General features: G+C 36.4%; 1 protein-coding gene and 1 long non-coding RNA gene across 10 annotated transcripts in view; both read left to right on the top strand.

The window, feature by feature from the left end:
* The first annotated feature begins 8,403 nt into the window (after positions 1 to 8,403).
* On the top strand, positions 8,404 to 10,713 carry LOC128239042 (uncharacterized). The gene is made up of 3 exons (XR_008261810.1): positions 8,404 to 8,486; positions 9,119 to 9,189; positions 9,850 to 10,713. It is a non-coding gene; the product is annotated as an uncharacterized LOC128239042 (long non-coding RNA).
* Positions 10,714 to 12,668: 1,955 nt separating this feature from the next.
* Positions 12,669 to 23,571, top strand: part of LOC128236642 (E3 ubiquitin-protein ligase rnf213-alpha-like) — a 104,771-nt gene continuing 93,868 nt past the window's right edge. For 3 of the 9 annotated variants that reach the window (XM_052951647.1, XM_052951648.1, XM_052951641.1), the window contains exons 1-2: positions 12,949 to 13,217; positions 18,913 to 18,993. The gene's annotated coding sequence lies outside the window, so the exon portion shown is untranslated. Of the gene's footprint in view, positions 12,798 to 12,947; positions 13,218 to 16,335; positions 17,132 to 18,912; positions 18,994 to 23,571 lie in introns of those variants that run through there. The other 6 variants (XM_052951642.1, XM_052951649.1, XM_052951643.1 and 3 more) reach the window with 6 other exon arrangements.

Here is a 23,571-nt window from a genome sequence, read left to right as displayed (position 1 = left end):
GGGGGTATACCGTGGATAGCCGGGGAAATGGGCCGTGTTTTTACCTTTCAGATGACCCCGCAGTGCCGGGTGAATGCGGTGGTTTTGTCTTCGCTTTAAAATATAGCGGGGAATGGGCCTTACCCGGGGATTTTAGCCGGGGTTGGCTGGACCGAAAGTCAAAATCCCAGCTATTCCCCAGTCCTGGGGGGGGGGGGGGCATGGTTACAATTGACTGGTGCATAACCTCAGAGCAAAACGTTAGGTTAAACAAGGCACAACAGTTTAAATTCACGTTGGCACGATTTTACGCGATGGTGTGGTCTTCTGTTGTGGCGGAAACCGGAGTACCTGGTAAAGACCAACTTGTCCGACTTGGTGACCACAAACCAAACCGGACACAACTCGAATGCACAGCATTTAATAATATCATGACCAAGTATTTTTTCATGAAGCCAAGGGTCATTTCTCCTATTAAACATTTTGACCCATATATGTTATGGAAGTAAAAAAAAATATAATTTCTGTTCGAATTGTGAACAAACTGGTCGAAACAATGAATAAACATCAACACTTTGAACTTTTGAAAACTTCAACAAAAATGCTTAAATTGCCAAGCATTAGAAACCGTTGCAATTGAAATTGAATGATTTTAGGCTTAACTTTAAAAAGAGAGTTTAAATCTGTTAATTAAAGTAGGTATAATAAATCAACTTAAACTAAGTTTGAAAAAAATGTTGCCAATATAAAACCTGTGAACGTGTCACTTTAAAGTCTAGAGAAATCAAGGTCGAATAATGATGGAGATTTATGTGCGACAAAAACTTGAAGGCCTATGTAACAGCGCATATTTTAACTAATTCAATAGCCATATCTCTGAATGAATAACGACGAAAAAAACACACAAAACATACAGTTTCAAAAATCATGGTCTGTTGGTATATGAGAAACGCAAGTCATTAGCATTCCACACGGCAAGACAGAGAGATGCAAATCTGCACGCACACTTTAAGAGGAATACCCAATGCACAATGAATGTTTTGGAGATATTTTATCAACAAATATACGATAAAATTACGTTAGATCAATAAATTTTACTTTAGAACAAAAGGTGATGTCACAAATCACATTCCACATTGAAAAAAGGCTTTACATCAGGCAAGCATTTTATCTTGACATAAGCGATCATTTGCTCATTATATTGGCAATTAAATTTTACTACTAGGGTGTAGCTTTGTATTGTTTATGCCATTCTTTTTAAGCGCTCTCAAATAACACCGAACAAATATACCAAAGGCCAACTCTAAAGGCGTTTAACTGTATACGCCTTAGTTTTGTCAGCAAAGGTGGAGCACACTTCATTTTAATGGAATACAACTCGACCAATTTTTTAGCATTAAAATCTTTGCTACATTTGAGAATAGAAAATTTAAAATACAACATACATTTTCAGCGCATGAAATTACAGATTGGCAATCATAAGTACTAGGCTAAATCATTCAAATTTTTAACTTTCGCGGGTGTACAAAGGTCCGCCCACTGCCACTCATAAGATATTCTCAGGCAGTTAGATGTCCTGGGGTAATAATTTAATGATAGAGAAGAGCTTGTTCGCTACGTTTACTCCGCCCATTCTTTATCATTAAACTGTTACTTCATGTCATATATCGATTACATACAGAATACATTGAATGCGTGTACACATTATGAAAAAAACACCCATAAAAGTAAAAAAAAAAACTAACAGCGAACTAAGAGCACTTTTGAGCGCTATTTTATGCCTTGACCAAAACAAGAATTTAACGATTTGTTTTCTCACTGAAAAAGTGCATAGAAAATAGGAAATAATTGAATCGAAAACATTTCGTTATGCGTTGAAAATGCTCCAACACATCTTCACTTGTGATGCCAATCAATTACTAAGACGTGGAGGTAAACGTTGGGTATGGACTATCATTCCCTTTTAGAGATTTATATGCGCGAAATTAAAAAAATAATAATCAGGGAACTTAGATCTATAAAAAAAATATGTTATTTTCAATTTTAACCATTTGAACAAATGTCAAAATTTAATTGTATAATTTGCTTATTATTATGTAGATTTTAGCGTTTCCCTGATTTTTTTTTTAAGCTTGACGATAGATTGCCTCTTTACAATGTTTAAAAGTTTGTTTGCTATACTTGGTACTCTGTTTTGGATTTCGTAAACATTGTGGTGCAGATGCACATATTGTTGCGACAATGCATTGTTAATAAGAAGGAAATGTACTGTGATAAAAACAACATACATCACGTCCTCTCTACATACACATGATTCTCTCGAGCTACATGCCATTTGCTATATGATGTGTTTAAATGTGTCACTCAAGTGAAAAGTAATACACTCAATACTCTTGATATTATTTATTACATAGACCATGTTGACAACATGGAAAGAGTGTATGAGGGAGAAATGTCACACACACACACACGCGCGCGTGCGTGCGTGCGTGCATGCGTGCATGCGTGCGTGTGTGTGTGCACGCACGCACAAACACGCAAACACACACATACAGAAAGCATTTAGAAGCTTGACTAAGTCGTCAACTGTTGACGTTTTTAACTGTCCATAAGAAGGTAATAAACAAATACGACGTATACAACTGCGTCTTGGGCCAAACAAATACGACGTATACAACTGCGTCTTGGGCCAAACAAATACGACGTATACAACTGCGTCTTGGGCCAAACAAATACGACGTATACAACTGCGTCTTGGGCCAAACAAATGCGACGTATACAACTGCGTCTTGGGCCAAACAAATACGACGTATACAACTGCGTCTTGGGCCAAACAAATACGACGTATACAACTGCGTCTTGGGCCAAACAAATGCGACGTATACAACTGCGTCTTGGGCCAAACAAATGCGACGTATACAACTGCGTCTTGGGCCAAACAAATGCGACGTATACAACTGCGTCTTGGGCCAAACAAATACGACGTATACAACTGCGTCTTGGGCCAAACAAATACGACGTATACAACTGCGTCTTGGGCCAAACAAATGCGACGTATACAACTGCGTCTTGGGCCAAACAAATACGACGTATACAACTGCGTCTTGGGCCAAACAAATTAATTTGTCTTTTTTCTAGTTATATTTGCCGTGTGAATCATGCTTTAGATGTGTATAATGCCTACATTATAAATCATGTATGATTTATACTATACTTATCGTGATAAGGGCACCCCTGTTTTTTTTGGATTGATTTCAATGCAAGATTTAATAGCCCTCAACCAAATTCACGTGCTAGAAAATTGATAAAATTCCTGTATGACTGCAATTTGTGTGCTGTGAATTGTCAAGTATCTGGTCTTGGTCCGAAAAATACGTTCATTTCAAGGATGAAAGTATTACATCGATAAATGATTTTGTTTGTCTAATGTTCTTAATTACTTTTGCATTGTGAAACTGGCAATGACTTTGCATGAACATTTCACGACATATACCTTCATGTTTTTGTATTGATGTTATTATTGAAACTGATCGGTGTATCTCTTAATGTGGAAACTATTAATTGGATGAAAGAAAACAGGTTCGATGAGAACAAAAATAGATGATCAGATGATAACTATTGATTTGCTTTGTCTGCGACAAAACTAGACACGTCGGGAACATCAATCATATGAAAAGCTCAGTGAAAGATTGCTAAACAGTGCAATGATATGGTCGTTTTCCAGTAAACATTTCAAAAGTCATCTTATTGGACAGATCACTTATCATGCGCTCACCACTTCACTTGGAATGTTGTGAAGAATGGCGACGAGCGGGGTGGCCATGTTATACATCCTCGGATATTTTTAGACAGTATACGGCCAATAAGCGCGACTTCAGACGTATTCTCATACACCCATACCATAAATCGCTCGACATACCATTAGGTATATCGGCTAGGACAACACGACAAAGTTCTGGAAAACTGTAAATTCTCGAAAAAGGTGTCGTGTACTAGTATGGGAAATGTTATTATGTTCAATGAATTATGTTTTTGGCCGGGTCGATTTGACGAAGCAGTGGGATGTTACGTTGTTGGTTTAGTTATAACAACAGCATGCAGAATGGGTTCGATTAATTAGATCTCGATTAGAGTTACATGTTTATTCATTCATAAAGTACAGACATGGCTATATATGGAACATATAATTCAGTATAAATAACTACAATTTGGAACTATATTGTAGTATATCAAGATTTGTGTCCCTTAGTTACATTTGGATTAAATATACAGCAGTGGGAATATACTTCAGTATCCACCTTTTATTTCTTTGGTCTTTGATACAGATTGGGAGCAAACAGTTACGACAATTCTAATATGGAATGGATAATATGCAGCATGCTGGATATTTGCTACACTTATTCTCCCAATTCCAGATACTTTCACAATGCTAACTAACGTGCTGTAGTAATATTAATGAGTATTGTGTACAAAGCCGGTCTGAACGTGTGTTCCCATTAGACAATGCAGTATTGGCCAAATTCGATTGCTACAATCATCTTTGAATCCACTGTGACCGGAATCTGACGTCTAGGGACTCTATGAAAGCAGCTTGTTGTAAACTGAGTTGGTCGCTTTTAAAGATATGCAATAGCAGTCTTCATCCGAAGTCCTTATCCCCGCTGACTTTGATAACAATATATGAAGCAGTTTTTATCCGTATGACCTTATACGGATGTGAAATCTGGAAGTTATACTCAGAAGACAATATTCTTCTCCTTGAACGAACCGAGCCCATCAGTTCTGTATGAAATATACTCATAACTTTCCTCGAAGTAAAAGCACCCTAAATATAACATCCAATGAAGTCATCATTGATTGGAGAAATTACAGTTTTTCGTACAATTGTACTGGCTTCCGTCTCAATATTTAGCGTATCAACATCGTATTGCTAGAATGGTGCGATCTATGAATATTGACAGTGAACATAGGGACATCATTCCCGATATATTTCGTGTATTGCAAGTTATAAGAGCACAGGACTTTTCCCAACGAGGTTTCAGTGGAAACGAACTCGCATGTGAAATGTCCCCCAGGCTTATAAAAGTAAAACTTTCGAGACGATGAAGGATACGTTAAGTCCAGCTGTATGTACACATATTATTGCGAAATACATATGTTCTAATGTGTTGGCATTATCCAGAAATACACTAAGATTCTTCCCTATTTGCTTTGTATTCCTTAGATTATTAGCGATCCTACTGTCTCGGCAATACACAACAAGTGACACTATTACGGTGCATGTGTTGTGTTTGTCATTAGAACGATAAGTTTAGGATGCTACTGTGGGATGCATTGTTTAATGAATTCGGATGTTATATTTAAGGATCCTATTGGTCTTTCAATTATTAAACAATGCATGAAGATTAAGGTATGGGTGGGTGGGTGGCTAAGTGAGTGAGTGTGTGAGTTAGTGAGTGAGTGAGTGGGTGATTGAGTGAGTGAGTGAGTGAGTGAGTGAGTGAGTGAGTGAGTGAGTGAGTGAGTGAGTGGGTGGGGGGATGGGTTGGTGGGTGGGTGGTTGGGTGGTTGGATGAGTGAGTGAGTGAGTGAGAGAGTAAGTAAGTAAGTAAGTAAGTAAGTAAGTAAGTAAGTAAGTAAGTAAGTAAGTTGTTTGTTATAGTGACATTAGCACAACACACATTCTATTCACAATACAAATATAAATGATGATAACACCCGGCCCATCGGGCCTATAAGTCACCTTAATGTTAACATTTCTCAAGCATTGATACATATATTAACATATAAATATGTAAGTCGCGGCGCTGTTTCTCTTAAGCAAATAGTGTGTACTATTAAAAAATAAAAGTAATCATAATAATTTCCAGAATACCGAACAATTAACGTGTTTATTTAACTTCCTTCAGTTAAATTAGGATACTTGGTCGTTTATACAATGTTAAGTATGTGAATGTTATAAATTGCCACACTTACATTCAAGTTAGTCCAATTATATACCATATATTGAGTTTAGTCCAAGCTATTCTGAAAACAACATATTAATTGCATGTATTTAAAATTACTATTTAGACAAATATCACTCATCGCCTGGTAAAATAATGCTTGTGATATCGATGTTGTTTTTCTAACTTGAAGTTCTTAAAATGAAAACCCTTTTATACGGATTTATACGGATTTCGTATTGTTTAATAAGCAATACGAAATCCGTAAAACGCTATCCTTGCTATATCCTATGTGTATATATGTTGTACTCCCCATTAATGGAGGATACAAAAATATATTTATCTATCTATATCAAATAGAACAAATACATTTGGCTGAGGAATGGACGCATGGGACAGTTACATTTGAGGAACACTTGACCATTGGTTGACAAGGTAACCGCCTTCTTCAGTGAGTACACCATTTCTTTCTCTCCAGAAACTAAAAGTTACTTTGCTGACAGTTCATGAGAAGGCTCAACATATGTACAAAAATAACTTATTTGTTGTTTCGTATAAAATATTCGATCTCTGGGGGATTTAGTTCTGTTGAAGGTAGGACTTGAACTCCTTAACGGTGGACTGTTTGATGATCGGCTGTGTTTGTTGGCTCCTACGTACGCTGGATGCATGAAAGACGTTGTGTTCGTAAATTGAACTTCTTGTTTGACGGTGGAAGATTCGTTGGTTATTGCTTCTGGTTGATCTGGCGCTTATATGGCGGGTGAATAAGGGGTTACATCATAGGTGGTGTTTTTGAGTTTATTTATACTCGCACTCGGGCGGCCCATTCGGCGAGTGCTCCGATAAGATTGCTAGTCATATTAGGTTTTTGAGCATAGTGTACAGACAGAATGTAACTTTTGTTAGAGCTACCTTGCATTTTTAACGTGCACCAGTGCATAGAACTGTCATACAAGGACACCCTGTTAAGCGTCCCTCCCGGAATACGATTAGTATACTCGTTTTAGTGTTGCGACTGGGAATCAAACCTGCGACCCCTAGATTGACAGCCAAGTTATTGTAGCATACAAGTGCTGGTCAGTGTGTGATTTGTCATGCGTTACGAACATGGCAGCTCTGCTTTAAACCGCAATTTGAAGGATGCGTTAGGGGGACAAGACTGTTGAGGCATATTCTATGGTTGAACGGGCAAAGGTCTTGTATGATTCAGCTTTGGTGTCATTTGAGCTGATAGTATATTTCTTCTAATAAATGACATTGCCGAGTTTGCTTTATTTTGTAGTTGTTGACATTTGTTTTCTAGGATCTTTGGTTACTCCAAGGTATGTGGCGTTTCCAGCTGTATTCAGACTGAATCATTGTTGCGTTTTGTTTTGTATGGATCACCTCATGTTTATCTAGGGTTAATGTCACTTTTCCGTCATTCACATAGTCAAGTAGATCGCCAAGGTCACTATAAAGTTGATGTGCATCTTTTGGGCCTTTGATAGGTCTGTACAGAAAGCAACCACCAGTGAAGATTGCTCTGAACTTCACCTTCGAGGAAACATCGTTTATGAACGCCAGGGAGAAGTGGGGCCCAAGTACGCTGACAACATAATACTCGTAGGCACAATTTGCAAACTGTGAAAAGAAAGAACAACAGTCTCTTAACAACAAGCACAGGATGAACTTAAAATATTTACATCGTAAATTTGGGAATCCGGCTCAAAATCAAGGCGAGTAATCGCCTTTAATGTAAGAACTTAACAAACACGCTTTTAAAATTATAGGCAAATTAATGAATATATATAGAAAATTTAAATAATTTATTAAGGTGTTTTTATGAATGAAAGAGAAATGTTTTTGCTTTCTTATAATTTTGAAAACACATCTTTATATTATATATAAACATGGATATAAGATAACAGGTATATATTACACAGATTCACTCATTGTCTGCTATTGAAAGTCAATTGGTTATCAAATATAAAAAAAAATATATGACAAAAAATATTGTCAATGATAGCCATTATTAGAACATGCCTTTTCCGTGCACATGCAATGATGAGTTTATCTATATCAGTGATCTTATTTAATATATGTTATCCGGTTAGCAGTGGTTAGCGCACTCGCTTCTCACCTAAGCGACCTGGGTTCGGTTCGTGGTCACCAAGCCGGACAAACGGGTTTCCTCCGGGTTCTCCGGTTTCCTCCCTTCCACTCTCGCGTAAAATCGGGCAAACGAGAGTGATAAATATATATAATTTTGTTAAAACTTGTTTCAGCATTCGTTGTAAAATAAATATGTTTAAACTAAACTAAGCACTTCAGACCATACAATGAGTGCATCCGTGTGATAACGCTCCGATATTTGTCAGGGGAGATAATGCTTCGGAGATTTCTTATAGGGACGCAATCAATCGGAACTCCTCGGCTAGTATCAAGATATGGCCTCGGATATAATACGGGTCGTAAGAAAATAGTCCATCATGGCCGAACAAGAAGATGTTCAAACAACCAAGAGATATGTTAGTCCAAAGACAGAATGAGGAGCGAACTTTTACCACTTATTTGTGTGTAAGTGTTATTTTTATACTTATTGTATTTTAATAAAATATATAAATAGTTTTAAAAGAGCCCTAATGAGAAACTAATTGGAAATGTCATTAATATTTAGTGGGTGGGGTAAAGTCTTCTTTCATTTGACAGATTCTAATATAGTAAATAACAATTTTGAAGCTCCAGTGATCAGTGGCAAAAATGAAGAAAACAAATACTCTATTTGTTATAACAAATAAGTCTGAATCTGACTTTACTTAGATCGATAATAGGTTAGACTTTCTTTCTCAGTGTATTTATCTCATACATTTCATATCATTAACTTTAATTTTTTATAATTTTAAATTTACATTCTTTTAACCAAGGATGTATGGTTTATATGTCCGTGAGTGTTGGTATCGAACAATTTAATGTAATGGCACAATTGAATGCCTCGGCCCTGTTCACTAATATAGTTCTCTAAATAAATTCTTCATTCTTTTGGTTTAACAAAATGAGTTTAAATGCATAAACCAGCACACATTTCTTTCAAGACTAAATTCTATGATATCCACCAGTGGTGGTGATGCAGAAACATTGAAAAATGCTGACATTTTTACTGTGCCAATGAAATGCAGACATTTAAATTTTAATCTTATTGTCATTTTCAGAAAAGAGTATGGTACCAGGGGTGCAGCTGACTCCGATTCCCGGCTTCTTCTAATGAAAAAAGGCAGATGAGGTAATGGTTGTACTATTTTCGAAATTCGGACAATAATTTAACAGTCAAGTATCCTATGGGTTTAAGCCCAAAAGTACCTGCATGTTTGTACAACTAACCAACAAGGATTGACAGTATTAAAATATCAACATTGTAGATGAATTTAAACATGAATTTCATTTCATATTTTTTAATTTACCAGTAGTCCAGAGCTAAAAGCTGCTCTCTCACAGATTGACAGTTCTTCTTGGTCATTCTTCAAAAGCCCAAAGGAGTAATTAAATTAAATTTAAACATATAATTAATTATATGGCTTAAAGCAATAGCAAAAAAATATTATCCAAACAATTGAAATCTGTTCTATTATGTGTGCCCTTATATGACTAGTTGGATGAATTTTTACCAAATTTTCAAACTTGTATATGAAAGACTGTGATCTGATATTATGTCAGCAGTCTAATATCACTGGTTTCCATACATTTGCACAATAATTGCCAATTGGCTCGTTTAAAGATAAAAATAAAAAAGGTGTCAGAACAGTAAAACCGTGAGGATGCAGCTTTAAATTGGTGTTGCACTTAATGTTTTGTGAATACTTTTCTGTTGTTGTACAGGCTTTTAAAATAATTGATCTGAAAATATAATTCCTATTATTGTTGTATTTTCTGTTTTCTATTTCAGGCACTGGAATCCGAATGTAATCAAAAATGCCATTGTATGAGGATTGACCTGCAATGCATGGAAATCATCTAACACAACTGCAACGCCTACCTTGGAAAAATGAGTGCAAGATGGAAACAAAGCGTTCAGTGGAACATCTTGTCATCTCAAATATTTGATGACTTACATACTGATGTGAAGTTGAAGATAAAAGTCATCTGTTGGTCCGTGATTATTAAATAAATCCGAACATATATTTTAAAAGGGTAATATGGTAAAGGATTTATCTACGCTTAAAGTGGTTTTCCTATATTATGGAGGGAAGATAACTACAAAAACAGAAACAGATGGCATCGGCAGACCAAATAAAGGAGAACTATTTTGTTCAGTTCAATTTTTAAGACTTCAGAAAATCCGTTAATAGGGCACATCCTTGCAAATGCCATATTGTAAACTGGGCTCTTTAAAATGTGAAAATGTGAAAGTGGTCTAGAGGATAAGCCTCAAATTCAAGGTTGTGAGTTCAAGACCTCCAAGATACTTTCTCTTGACCTCAGGAAAGGATGTACATACTTGTTTCTACTTAGGCAACAGACTTAAGAGTGATTTTGTAAGCTTCCAGCTTGCATAGCAATCTGATAAGGCATAAAATAAGATACTAGCTGACTTGCAAACAGTTTTTCCATTTGTGTTGATTTATTTTTCAGTCTGTTGGAATGTTTATTAGAAGTGATGCGCTTTGCTTACTGCAACCAATATTTATTTTCTTTATTCAGTTAAATTTAACGAACACATAACATGACTTGTGATTTTACAGATGCATGTTTATTTCGTTGATTGTATGAGTTTATTTTCTCAAATGATGTAATAAAAGTTATTTTGAATGACTGTCTTTTTTTGTTTGAAGAAAATGTGTTGAGGTTTTGGCATAGCATAGTGTCATCATCATCGTCATCATTGTTGTGTACAAATAAAACAATGTAATAAAAACCAAACTGTCAAGCCAAGTACTCAAAGAGGCACAAGGATATTGCTAAAGAGGCGGGTTATACATTTAGACAAATAAAATGCAAAGACAGATCTATAATTCTCCTCTCATTGTGTGTTTATGGTTAAAGTGGAGACATACAGTATTTTTTATAATGAAGACTTAAATTTGTATGGCAACTTAAAGCCATATATGGGGATTAAACGCCAGAAATATTGTGAAGTCTCCCAAAAGACTCAATGCACTTAAAAGGACTTGGCACAGAAATGAAAGTAAAAATGGGAGCAAAACCTAATTTATCATTAATTTTACATTGGATTGCATACATATGGCTCTGTTATTACTTGACTAATATTAAAAATAAAATTAAGAGACGTGTTGATCCAAACTGTAATTATTCTTGTTTGCATTTTATGGAGTTGGACATATTAAAAAGAGTCATTTGGTGAAGAGTGATCTAAAGGCTAATTATTCAAAATAGATTAAGTATTATTGAAAAAAGTCTGGTATACATTGCTGAAAAGCTTAGTAACCTGGCTTAATATTTGTTTAAGGCTTTTACTTACAAAAAAAAAAAAAATCAGTTGAGTATCTTAACAGTTACTCTTTTGGTGTTGTTGTTTTTAATAAAAAATTGACAATTTACTCAAAGATATTGAGACTAATAATTATAGATTAAGACAAATATAATGTGTAAGGAAACTTCTAATGAGTGGGTTTTATCCACAGCTTAGGAGGTAAAGTGAAGCATGATCTGCCTTGAACAAATACAATTTTAAGACAAGTTCTGTCAACTTAGTGCACCAGTCAATTGTAACTCCCCCCCCACCCACCCCAGGTCCGGGGGAATACTGGGGTTAACCCGGGGAAATGGGCCGTGTTTTTACCTATCAGGTGGCCCTGCAGTGCTGGGTGAATGCGGTGGTTTTATCTTCGCTTAATAACTGAAAAAATATAGAGGGGAATGGACCTTACCTAGAGTCCCTGAGGTGGGGGGGCATTTGGCAGGGATTTTGCCATTGGATTGTCTGCGCAGGGTGGGGATTTTAGCCGGGGTTGGCTGTACTGAAAGTCAAAGTCCCCACTATTCCCCAGACCTGGGGGGGGGGGGTGTGTGGTTACAATTGTCTGGTGCATATCCACATGAAAGTTGTACTGGTACTCTAACAATTGAGCTTACTGCGTGGATAGTCACCGCCCCACCCCAACCCCACAGAACTGTTTACACAAAAAAAATCTGCAGCCCAAACCCAACAATGCTGAAGTAAAGGCATGCATAGATTTCAGCTGGTAAAGCTGACTGGGTGCCAAGCTCACACCCATCCTATCACAACCCACAAAACTCTGCACAAGGCAATCAATGATTTTACAGAATAGTAATGTTGTTTTAATGGCAAGGCATGGTGTGAAAAATAACACGGCAAAGTATGACTTAAAACTTACATTTCATAGGGTATTCCTATAACTGTTGAGAAAATGTTGACATTTAGTCCATGCATGCATTTAATCCGATGTAATGATTCATGCATGCCATGAACCGTATGATCATTTCAATGACTGTCAAGTACATTTTCTGTGTGCTCACGATTTTTATAGAGGAAATAGAGTGCTTCAACTATAAGGAAACATCTAAATATTCATAAAACGAACATTCTTTGAGGTTACAATAAATATTTTCTCTTAAACAAGCACATTTAATCTAACACAATCCATTTCCGTGTTGTTACAATGGGCCTTCTTTACGCGGATTGAAAACGGTGTTAATCGCCGGCAGCCGCATCGCACTTTCGTATATCCTTACTACTATTTACGAGGTCTATCTCGAAGCTTGCCGGAGATGGCCGAGTTGTTACGATTGGGACGCAATTACACTAGAATATCTTCCTAGTTTCATTTTCAGAAAACGAACTTTAAGGACATACGTTCGCAGTAGAAAGTCAGCATAGACACATTATTGAGCAAGAAATCATTCTGTAAGAACGTGAGTAATATTTCATTTTACCTCTTATGAAATAACTAACGAATTTCTATTCTTTAAACTACTTATTCATACAAGTACGTTTTTTAGAAAATAACACTTCTTTTGTAAATTCAACTTTCGTTTTCAAGTTTCTGAAAAATATCAGGTTACGGTGTGTGCTCCGAGTGTATTTCTTCTATCAGTATTGTGCAGATAACGTTTTCAAAAAACTGAATCGATATCTGTGTTTGTGAAACGCAATAGGCAAATGATCTCTATTATGACTACGAGCAGATAAGTGATTTTAATTAGTTTAAGATAAATGAAAAGTTTAGACATAAACAGGACATTTAATTGAAATGTGCACACATTTGTTCACTGTATTTCAAGTGTAATTCATTACAGGATTTAAACAGGCATGATCTCAACATTACTGTCACTGTAAGTTACTAACATTGCCGTAGCCAGAGGCATATTTAAACCGAGGCAGTATAGGAGGGTGTGGGGGCATACTTACTCGGGACCGTTTTCTTCAATAGTGCGTACTGGACGACACTAAATAAAAACCATGTTGTACCAGCATACAATTCGTATTATTGATCCTTTCATAGATCTATATTGGTATAAGGATCCAGGGACAAGCTTGCCGGAATGAATTGTGGATAATTTAATTTTCAACAATTTCTGGTTATTGTAATGCAAATTAAGTCAGCAAACACTGATATAAGATAAGCTAGATGTAGTTTTTTTTTCTGAATCAAAAGCCAAAACAATTAGTCTATGTCCGGAAGCATTTAGAAGCTTGACTAAGTCGTCAACTGTTGACGTTTTTAACTGTCCATAAGAAGGTAATAAACAAATGCGACGTATACAACTGCGTCTTGGGCCAAACAAATGCGACGTATACAACTGCGTCTTGGGCCAAACAAATTAATTTGTCTTTTTTCTAGTTATATTTGCCGTGTGAATCATGCTTTAGATGTGTATAATGCCTACATTATAAATAATGTATGATTTATACTATACTTATCGTGATAAGGGCACCCCTGTTTTTTCGGGTGATTTCAATGCAAGATTTAACAGCCCTCAACCAAATTCACGTGCTAGAAAATTGATAAAATTCCTGTATGACTGCAATTTGTGTGCTGTGAATTGTCAAGTATCTGGTCTTGGTCCGAAAAATACGTTCATTTCAAGGATGAAAGTATTACATCGATAAATGATTTTGTTTGTCTAATGTTCTTAATTACTTTTGCATTGTGAAACTGGCAATGACTTTGCATGAACATTTCACGACATATACCCTCATGTTTTTGTATTGATGTTATTATTGAAACTGATCGGTGTATCTCTTAATGTGGAAACTATTAATTGGATGAAAGAAAACAGGTTCGATGAGAACAAAAATAGATGATCAGATGATAACTATTGATTTGCTTTGGCTGAGACAAAACTAGACACGTCGGGAACATCAATCATATGAAAAGCTCAGTGAAAGATTGCTAAACAGTGCAATGATATGGTCGTTTTCCAGTAAACATTTCAAAAGTCATCTTATTGGACAGATCACTTATCATGCGCTCACCACTTCACTTGGAATGTTGTGAAGAATGGCGACGAGCGGGGTGGCCATGTTATACATCCTCGGATATTTTTAGACAGTATACGGCCAATAAGCGCGACTTCAGACGTATTCTCATACACCCATACCATAAATCGCTCTACATACCATTAGGTATATCGGCTAGGACAACACGACAAAGTTCTGGAAAACTGTAAATTCTCGAAAAAGCTGTCGTGTACTAGTATGGGAAATGTTATTATGTTCAATGAATTATGTTTTTGGCCGGGTCGATTTGACGAAGCAGTGGGATGTTACGTTGTTGGTTTAGTTATAACAACAGCATGCAGAATGGGTTCGATTAATTAGAGCTCGATTAGAGTTACATGTTTATTCATTCATAAAGTACAGACATGGCTATATATGAAACATGTAATTCAGTATAAATAACTACAATTTGGAACTATATTGTAGTATATCAAGATTTGTGTCCCTTAGCTACATTTGGATTAAATATACAGCAGTGGGAATATACTTCAGTATCCACCTTTTATTTCTTTGGTCTTTGATACAGATTGGGAGCAAACAGTTACGACAATTCTAATATGGAATGGATAATATGCAGCATGCTGGATATTTGCTACACTTATTCTCCCAATTCCAGATACTTTCATAATGCTAACTAACGTGCTGTAGTAATATTAATGAGCATTGTGTACAAAGCCGGTCTGAACGTGTGTTCCCATTAGACAATGCAGTATTGGCCAAATCCGATTGCTACAATCATCTTTGAATCCACTGTGACCGGAATCTGACGTCAAGGGACTCTATGAAAGCAGCTTGTTGTAAACTGAGTTGGTCGCTTTTAAAGATATGCAATAGCAGTCTTCATCCGAAGTCCTTATCCCCGCTGACTTTGATAACAATATAATGAAGCAGTTTTTATCCCTAAGACCTTATACGGATGTGAAATCTGGAAGTGATACTCAGAAGACAATATTCTTCTCCTTAAACGAACCGAGCCCATCAGTTCTGTGTGAAATATTTTCCAAACTTACCTCGAAGTAAAACACAGAATTTACTTTATGCGCCTCAAATATAACATCCAATGAAGTCATCATTGATTGGAGAAGTTCCAGTTTTTCGTACAATTGTACTGGCTTCCGTCTCAATATTTAGCGTAACAACATCGTATTGCTAGAATGGTGCGATCTGTGAATATTGACAGTGAACATAGGGACATCATTCCCGATATATTTCGTGTATTGCAAGTTATAAGAGCACAGGACTTTTCCCATCGAGGTTTCAGTGGAAACGAACTCGCATGTGAAATGTCCCCCAGGCTTATAAAAGTAAAACGTTCGAGACGATGAAGGATACATTAAGTCCAGCTGTATGTACACATTTCATTGCGAAATACGTATGTTCTAATGTGTTGGCATTATCCAGAAATACACTAAGATTCTTGCCTATTTGCTTTGTATTCCTTAGATTATTAGCGATCTTACTGTCTCGGCAATACACATTAAGTGACACTATTACGGTGCATTTGTTGTGTTTGTCATTAGAACGATAAGTTTAGGATGCTACTGTGGGATGCATTGTTTAATGAATTCGGATGTTATATTTAAGGATCCTATCGGTCTTTCATTTATTAAACAATGCATGAAGATTTGGGTATGGGTGGGTGAGTGAGTGAGTGAGTGAGTGAGTGAGTGAGTTAATGAATGAGTGAGTGAGTGAGTGGGTGGGTGGGTGTTTGGGTGGGTTGGTGTGTTTGCGTGAGTGAGTGAGTGAGTGAGTTAATGAGTGAGTGAGTGAGTGAGACAGTAAGTAAGAAGGTAGGTAGGTAGGTAGGTAGGTAGGTAGGTAGGTAGGTAGGTAGGTAGGTAGGTAGGTAGGTAGGTAGGTAGGTAGGTAGGTAGGTAGGTAGGTGGGTGGGTGGGTGGGTGCTTGGGTGGGTAGGTAGGTAGGTAGGTAGGTAGGTAGGTAGGTAAGTAAGTAAGTAAGTTGTTTGTTATAGTGACATGTGCACAACACACATTCTATTCACAATACAAATATAAATGATGATAACACCCGGCCCATCGGGCCTATAAGTCACCTTAATGTTAACATTTCTCAAGCATTAATACATATATTAACATATAAATATGTAAGTCGCGGCGCTGTTTCTCTTAAGCAAATAGTGTGTACTATTAAAAAATAAAAGTAATCATAATAATTTCCAGAATACAGAACAGTTAACGTGTTTATTTAACTTCCTTCAGTTAAATGAGGATACTTGGTCGTTTATACAATGTTAAGTATGTGAATGTTATAAATTGCCACACTTACATTCAAGTTAGTCCAATTATATACCATATATTGAGTTTAGTCCAAGCTATTCTGAAAACAACATATTAATTGCATGTACTTAAAATTACTATTTAGACAAATATCACTCATCGCCTGGTAAAATAATGCTTGTGATATCGATGTATTTCTTACTTGAAGTTCTTAAAATGAAAACCCTCATTAAACAATACGAAATCCGTATACGCCTTATCACTCAATACGTTTGTGCTTTAAACATATATTTTATATTTACATGTACATTTGTATATATTAAAACGCTATCCTTGTTATATCCTATGTGTATATATGTTGTACTCCTCATTAATGGAGGATACAAAAATATATTTATCTATCTGTATCAAATAGAACAAATACATTTGGCTGAGGAATGGACGCATGGGACAGTTACATTTGAGAACCACTTGACCATTGGTTGACAAGGTAACCGCTTTCTTAAGTGAGTACACCATTTCTTCTCTCCAGAAACTAAAAGTTTCTTTGCTGACAGTTCATGAGTAGCAGAAGGCTCAACATATGTACAAAAAATAACTTATTTGTAGTTTCGTATAAAATATTCGATCTCTGGGGGATAAAGTTCTGTTGAAGGCGGACTTGAACTCCTTAACGGTGGACTGTTTGATGATCGGCTGTGTTAGTTGGTTCCTACGTACGCTGGATGCACGAAAGACGTTGTGTTCGTAAATTGAACTTCTTGTTTGAAGGTGGAAGCTTCGTTGGTTATTGCTTCTGGTTGATCTGGCGCTTATGAGAGATGGATAAGGGGTTACATCATAGCTGGTGTTTTTGAGTTTATTTATACTCGCGCTCGGGCGGCCCATTCGGCGAGTGCTCCGATAAGATTGCTAGTCATATCAGGTTTTTGAGCATAGTGTACAGACAGAATGTAACTTTTGTTAGAGCTACCTTGCATTTTTAACGTGCACCAGTGCATAGAACTGTCACACAGGACACCCTGTTAAGCGTCCCTCCCGGAATACGATTAGTATACTCGTTTTAGTGTTGCGACTGGGAATCAAACCTGCGACCCCTAGATTGACAGCCAAGTTGTTGTAGCATACAAGTGACACTGCTTGTAGTGCTGGTCAGTGTGTGCATTGTCATGCGTTGCGAACATGGCAGCTCTGCTTTAAACCGCAGTTTGAAGGATGTGTTAGGGGGACAAGACTGTTGAGGCATATTCTACGGTTGAACGGGCAAAGGTCTTGTATGATTCAGCTTTGGTGTCATTTGGGCTGATAGTATATTTCTTCTAATAAATGACATTGCCGAGTTTGCTTTATTTTGTAGTTGTTGACAATTGTTTTCTAGGATCGTTGGTTACTCCAAGTTATGTGGCGTTTCCAGCTGTATTCAGACTGAATAATTGTTGCGTTTTGTTTTATATGGATCACCTCATAATTATCTAAAGTTAAGGTCACTTGTCCGTCATTTCCATAGTCAAGTAGATCGTCAAGGTCACTATAAAGTGGTTTTGGGGGTTTTGATACGGTCTGTAGAGAACGCAATCACCAGCGAAGAGTGCACTGAACTTCACCTTCGAGGGAACATCGTTCATGTACGCCAGGCAGCGGAGGGGCCCAAGTACGCTGACAACATAATACTCGTAAACACAATTTGCAAACCATGAAAAGAAAGAACAGCAGTCTCTTAACAACAAGCACAGGATGAACTTAAAATATTTACATCGTGAATTTGGGAATCCGGCTCAAAATCAAGGCGAGTAATCGCCTTTAATGTAAGAACTTATTAGAATATGCCTTTTCCGTGCACATGCTATAATGAGTTTATCTATATCAGTGATCTTATTTAATATATGTTTAGGTTATCCGGTTAGCGCATAGGTTAGCACACTCGCTTCTCACCTAAGCAACATTGGTTCGATTCCCGGCTCGGGCGCATGTGAGTTTGGTTCGTGGTCACCAAGCCGGACAAGCGGGTTTCCTCCGGGTTCTCCGCCCCCCCCCCCCCAACACAACACAAGAACACACTCTCGTGTAAAATCGGGCCAACGAGAGTGATTAATATATATAATGTTGTTAAAACTTGTTTCAGCATTCGTTGTAAAGTAAATATGTTTAAACTAAACTAAGCACTTCAGACCAGACAATGAGTGCATCCGTGTGATAACGCTCCGATAATTGTCAGGGGAGATAATGCTTCGGAGATTTCTTATAGGGACGCAGTTACACTAGAATATCTTCCTAGTTTTATTTTCAGAAAACGAACTTCAAGGACATACTTTCCCAGTAGAAAGTCAGCATAGACACATTATTGAGCAAGAAATCATTCTGTAAGAACGTGAGTAATATTTCATTTTACCTCTTATGAAATAACTAACGAATTTCTATTCTTTAAACTACTTATTCATACAAGTACGTTTTTTAGAAAATAACACTTCTTTTGTAAATTCAACTTTCGTTTTCAAGTTTCTGAAAAATATCAAATTGCGGTGTGTGCATTTCTTCTATCAGTATTGTGCAGATAACGTTTTAAAAAAACTGAATCGATATCTGTGTTTGTGAAACGCAATAGGCAAATGATCTCTATTATGACTACGAGCAGATAAGTGATTTTAATTAGTTTAAGATAAATGAATAGTTTAGACATAAAAAGGACATTTAATTGTAATGTGCACACATTTGTTCACTGTATTTCAAGTGTAATTCATTACAGGATTTAAACAGGTATGATCTCAACATTACTGTCAATGTAACAGTGCCGTAGCCAGAGGCATATTTAAACCGAGGCAGTATAGGAGGGTGTTGGGGCACTATTTCTGGTTATTGTAATGCAAATTAAGTCAGCAAACACTGATATAAGATAAACTAGATGTGGGTTTTTTTTCTGAATCAAAAGCCAAAACAATTAGTCTTTGTCCGGAGGAATCCCACACTAGCAGAATATATATATACTATCTAATCTTTTTATACCATCCGGATTTTTTATGAACAGACATGAAAGCCAAACCATTTAGATGAGAGTATATCATAGTTAATCTTGTCCATGTTTTTAGTACTCTTTAACTGTGTTTGCACAAACAGGAACTTAAAATTACCTGAATATTTGCATTATTGTTTTGGAAGACGTTTTCGTTATAAATTTCAAATGTTTGAAGGACACATTTTAAAAAAACCCATTAGAGTGTTTCCATATTATAACTTCGATTTAAAATTGGCTTTTATCATAGAAAGATCGTTTGGAATTGTTTGTTTGATTTTGCCTTCAGTGATACACGTAAGGTGGTCATGATTTCCAGGTAACAAATATGTTCTGTCTAAAATGTCTTCAAGTCGTTAAGGAAAACGAGAAGCAAGGTGCTGTTAACGGACCATTAATTGATGTATTTTCACCAGCACTTGCACCTTGATGTTTCAACAAACCATCCGTGAATTCATTGGCACTATATTTAGTTGTATAGCTATTCTTACTGACCTGTCATAAATATTTTCAAGAGTCGGATTTGGCTCGTAAAGTTCTGATGATATTAGCAAGTTTGTTAGCTTTAATGTGAGCCCGCAACAAGCCACACTCGTTAGGTTGCAAGTTCACAGACAGCGGTCTTATGAATGCCAATACATTGTATATATTGAGAGCAACAATGAAACTGACGGCGAGGATGGTGACTCTACTTGCCTCAGTGTCTGTTGATACCTCATTTTACATACTTAAATGTAACACTATAGTCGTTTCTCGAATTCAGAAGTAGATTTCATTATTTTTCATTGTATTTTATTCATCTTATTTTATTCATCTTTTATTTTTGCTCCCCAAATTTTAACCGAACCAGCTGCCTCGGTGTGCCTCAGTGTAGCTACGGCGCTATGTACATATTGATGAACATGCACAATCGTCATTTATGTAATTAAGGTTACATACCACCTGTAGTTTAAACCATTGATATTAATTAATAATGGGGTCACAATAATTGATTGTTTTGGGAAAAGTAGAAAAAGCAATGTTAAATACCAAATTGTTCGGAAAAGTCTGTAGTATATGAAACTGGTGGAATAAATTGCCAACACATGCAGCGGACCAAATGTCACCCAAGATTGCCGACATAGCAAAATAAGTTATGTTTTATTTGAATATAGCAATTTTCAGTAAAAAGATGCTAGTGAATAATAACGTTCATATAACTTCTCAAATAATGCACTTCAAATTGACTTCTAACATTGACCACGTCATGGATAAAGTCAAGGTCGTTTCAAGGCTAAAACACGAAAGTACCGTAAAAATTGATTTTCTGTTTTATTTTCTTCTTTTCAAGATAATTTTGTTTAATTAATTTTCGAGATTGCTGGTCTAAATCTCCTTAGCAATACTCATGTCGAGTTTGGTTAAAAGGTTGTTGCAAAATAATTCTGTAGATAATCTCTATTAGATTTAATGTGTTCTCATTTTTTAAAGAGGCAACATTGGCAATACTGTCTACAGTCATGAAATATTGTTCTAGGCAAAGTTCATTGTATAAAACAGTATCACTGGGACCACCACCCGACTTATTGGGCAAAGTATTAGATATAGCATTACCTGTATTCCAAAATGTGTTTTATATGGCACTGAGGAGGCTTAGTTAGAGCTGAACACGTGTTTGTCTGGTTCTTGTGGGCTTTATGTTTGCCGACGACATGTGGTCTGCTCGGAAATGAGAAGTCTAAATTAGAGCTGCACATGTGTTTGTTTGGCTCTTCAAGGATTTATAGTTGCCAACATGTGGTGTGTATGGCACTCAGTAGTAAAAGATAGATTTGCACATATATACTCTAAATGATCTTTATGGTTGCAGACATGTGGTATATTTGGCAATGAGTATGCTTTGTTAGAGCTGACCATGAATTTCCCTGGCTTTGAATGGTTTCCAAACAGTCTGTATGGCAATGAGTAGGCCAATTTAGAGGTGACATATGTTTGTTTGGTTCTGAAATATTTGGTTGTTAAAATGTGGTCTATTTGTGTCTGAGTAGGTTAAATTGGTGCTGTACATGAGCTTTATTATACCCGACATGTGTCTATTCAGCACTACGTGCGCTTTATTAGAGCTGCTCATGGATTTGCTTGGCTCTAAATGGACATGTTGAACATTTTATGTTTTTAAAAAAATCGCCAGCAATGCTCAGAATGCATAAAATATTGTTTGTTATAGCGAAAAGCAAATTACGTTTTTTGTCCAAAAATATGTTTATATACATATTTTCCATGTTTGCCTTTAAAACGGAAGTCTCGGAATGCATATTTTACCCACAGGGTATATTCATACCAACAAGGCTCATATAATATAGAAATATGTAATGTTTGTGGTTTGTTATTAAAAAAAGCAACAACTATTTGGTTATAGAGAAAAGCAGTTTTTAGGGGTACAATGACCAACCTCTCTCCTTCTTGCCATGAGCCCGATTAAAACATGTTTTCAATAAATGTTTGCAACGACAGTAGGTATGAGCATCGGTTATGTTTTACAGCAATGAAAATACATATATATGACAAATAAATATTACAATCATACTGACTAGCATGTCACTTAATGTATTTATCAGGAAACCTTTCCCAACAACACGTTGCATGTTCTCCATTAGCTCGTCTGTTGTTCAATTTTAATTGAATATTACATAAGTTTGTAAATTCATTACAAACAATAAGAGATAAATAACTGATTTCTTTAGGGCTTTTTTACATTTCGACCTTGAAATGACCTTGACCTTTGGTGACCTTAATGGGCATTATGTTAGAAAGCCTGACATCTGTATAAATCTTAGTACCAACATTAAAGTCAATACATGTGTGCGTTAAATAGTAATAATACATATAGTAAGACTAGTAATATGCTCAGAAAACGGAGGCCATATTGACTGTTGTCTTGTTTACCATTGATACCTGCATGATTCCAGATGTCCGCCATGGCTAATAATACACTTCAGACATCTCCAACACATGTAAACCAAGAAACTCCATGGACAAAAAATGCACAAAAATACCTCTAGGGACTTGAGTGAACATTTTCGAATGATCTACGTTTTCATGTTCACACCTGTATCAATCACACCTGTATCAAGAGCGTCCGTTTAAGCGGAATTAAACGAATGCTTACGAAAGGCATTGGTCGGTTCAGTACTGTAACCGTGTCCTGTTACGCAATTTTATTAGGTTGCCGAACCTTTAGGAACTGTCCAGAAATAGGCAATTTTGTGATACTACAAGTATGCTGAACTACCAAGTATAATTTATGAATGGCGTATGCTCAGTCAAATTGTAAATAACATTGTAATAGTTAAATCATTTTTGGTTGAGAAGGACGGAGCAAGCGAACAGAGCGAGTATTTCTTGGAAGCGTTGTGGTGTAGGCTTTAAAGGAATCACCTTGTCCCATCCGTTCATCCGTATGTCCGTCCGTCCGTCCTGGGACATCGGGACAAGTCTACTTTTCTCCATTTCTCCATATGTTTTTGAGGTTTTGGCTTCAAACTTTATACACATGTTGACTGTGTAGTGCAAAATTAACATAACCTTATTTCTTGAATTTATGTATGGAGTTATTGACCTTTGATTATAATTTGTACTTTTTGCTACACTCCATCGGGCAGTCTTGTCCGGAGTATATCTTGAAAAGTCTGTGAGGTATCGGCTTCAAACGTCATATATAGATTCAATAGAAGTTTAATGCATGAGAACATAAACTCTGGCTGCAGTATATGTTTTAGTTATTGCCCTTTGTAAATTTTCTTACTTATTTTTTATCCGGTGCACAGCTTGAAAAGTCTTTGACGTATTGAGTTCAAAATTCAATTACATTATATTTCATTGAAGAGAAGTGCAGTGCACAGGAACCATAGCTCCGACTTGAGTATCATTTTTGAGTTATTGCCCTTTATTAAATTTACC

This window comes from Mya arenaria, chromosome 6 (assembly GCF_026914265.1).
Source record: "Mya arenaria isolate MELC-2E11 chromosome 6, ASM2691426v1".
Lineage (NCBI taxonomy): Eukaryota > Metazoa > Mollusca > Bivalvia > Myida > Myidae > Mya > Mya arenaria.
Note: the sequence above shows the minus strand (reverse complement) of the source record. Positions and strands in the feature narration are given on the sequence as shown.